The 2114-nt window shown below is 36.9% G+C and overlaps 1 long non-coding RNA gene across 1 annotated transcript; it reads left to right on the plus strand.

Annotated features, from left to right (window-relative positions):
* The first annotated feature begins 313 nt into the window (after positions 1-313).
* Positions 314-1837, plus strand: LOC149405284 (uncharacterized). The gene is made up of 3 exons (XR_016294038.1): positions 314-403; positions 1186-1228; positions 1716-1837. It is a non-coding gene; the product is annotated as an uncharacterized LOC149405284 (long non-coding RNA).
* The last annotated feature ends 277 nt before the right edge of the window (positions 1838-2114 follow it).

Below are 2114 nucleotides of genomic sequence, written 5' to 3' on the forward strand. Positions count from 1 at the left end.
CTCCGTGTACGATGCAATTTCCCGAAAATTGACGGCCATCTCCGTCCCGCCTTGTTTGTGTTTAGTGTTTCTCTCGTTCCTTCTCTCTACCCAGGTCCTCACTCTCTCACTCCCTCGTTCCGAACCCAGGTTTCACTCTCAACCCAGGTCTGGCGATTCCCAAAAATCCAAAATTGTCTTCTCCGCGCGATTTCGGCCGTCGCTCCGCCGCTCGTTGAGGTGATTCGATCTCTCTCCTTCTATCTGTGTCGCTCACTCCCTCACTCTCTCATTCTGTCTCAGAAGTCGGCTCCCTCAATTCCTAGAAGTCTCAGGTTCGCCATCATTCCGCCGCTCGAGAAATCCGTCAATCGATCTCTCAGAGCCCGCCCAAAAATTCGCCGCTGTTCCGCCACTCGTTCTGGTGAGTCTCTCTCACTCAATCTGTCCAGATGAAGAGTATTGTTTTTTTTGTTTTGTCTGATCGCTTGTTGAATTTGATGAGTGTTGCCTGGATGTTTTTTGGTTTTGTATGATCGCCTAGAAATTCTGATTGTTATTTGATTTGATTTTTTTGTGTGCGTTTTTGCTTCTTTTTTTTCCTCTGTGAGATTTTGTGTCTTGCTCTGAGTTTGGGCATATATTAAACATTGGGTAAATACTAAATGTTCTGAGATAGAATTGTGTTTGTGTAAATACTGAATGTTATGAGCTTTATCTGCGGTTGTGCTTGTGTTTGTTTGATGCTACAGAGTGTATCAATTGCGTTATTGAGATGTATCTAAAGTTAAGTTCTACTTATATTATTCCAAGACCAAAAACCTAAGAACAGGTTTTAGATATGAATGTTAGGAAAGATTAGTCGAAAACTGCTTATGGTATTTTGTTTGTTTCTTTCTTTCTCGCTATTGTGTAAACGGATTAGGTGAAACATATTGATGCTGGTCCGCTGCATTCAGCGTGTGTTGACGGTACTTTTTTTTTTTACCGTTTCGTGGTTTCATTTTTCATTTTAATTTTTAATTTTTTTTCTTATCTTGTGTTGTCTCTCTATTAGTTTTAGACTATCCTTACTTGTTACTTATTCATTCAGAAAATGGCTCTGTTTGCTTTTCTTTTATCAGCAAGAGTTCCATTTTTTGTTCAGTTTATCTGAAGTACCATTGTTGACAACGTTTGATTCTTTCACATTTGATATTATTGCAGTGAATATATCCCAAGGCTTATAAAGAAACTCGAGGGAATCAAGGTACGGCTCATTTATATCAAGTTATTATTGATGTCTTTTGCACAAGATTTTCATAGATATCGATGTTCATATTCAGCTTGGTCTTTCATTATTGAAACTTAATTCATATTAGCAGCTTGATATTTCATTAGTGTACTTTTAGGCAGAAGATGAGTTTTTTTTTGTGTCTCTTACTTCATTTTTTTTTTGGCCTCTCTATATCTTACTCTGTAGGTGTTCTTTTATTGTGTGTTGATGGTCTTTTGAAGCTTTGAAAAAATACATATGTTTTGCAGCTATGACTGAGAGAATATTGTCCTGATTATTTGTGTGTTGGTGGTCTTTTGAAGCTCTGTAAAATACATGTTTTGCAGTTATGACTGAGAGAATATTGTCCTGATTACTTGTGTGTTGATGGTCTTTTGAAGCTCTGAAAAAATACATATGTGTTGCAGCTGTGACTGAGAGAATATTGTCCTGATTACATAGAGTTTGATTTGATTATCAGTGCAGGCAAACATTCAGTGGCGTGTTTGCGAAGAAATTGAGAAACCGAAGTCCAAGGCCTGGTTCGTAGAAGTCCACCGCGTCCGTTCCACCGCTCGATAAATCTGCCAATCGATCCTTAATTTCTCACAACTCGCCCAAAAATCCGTCAGGTTAGGATACAAATTATGAAGAAAAAAAATTATAGATGTTTTTTCACTTGAAAGAGATTAATTGAGACAAATAATGGTAAAAAAAATTAAAAATTGTATACCTGTTTCATAATAATAATAAAATACTTGTTAATTGTTAAGGTTACAAAATTTTTTGAATTGGTATTATTTTCAACGCAGGCTTGGTACATCTCTTCGCTTGGTCGTGTGTGTCTCAAATAAGATGCCTTAAAATATATATTTTACAT

The sequence above is a fragment of the Urtica dioica genome, chromosome 2 (assembly GCF_054948205.1).
Source record: "Urtica dioica subsp. dioica isolate 48M chromosome 2, U.dioica_male_clone48M_v1_H2, whole genome shotgun sequence".
In the NCBI taxonomy this organism is placed as follows: Eukaryota; Viridiplantae; Streptophyta; class Magnoliopsida; order Rosales; family Urticaceae; genus Urtica; species Urtica dioica.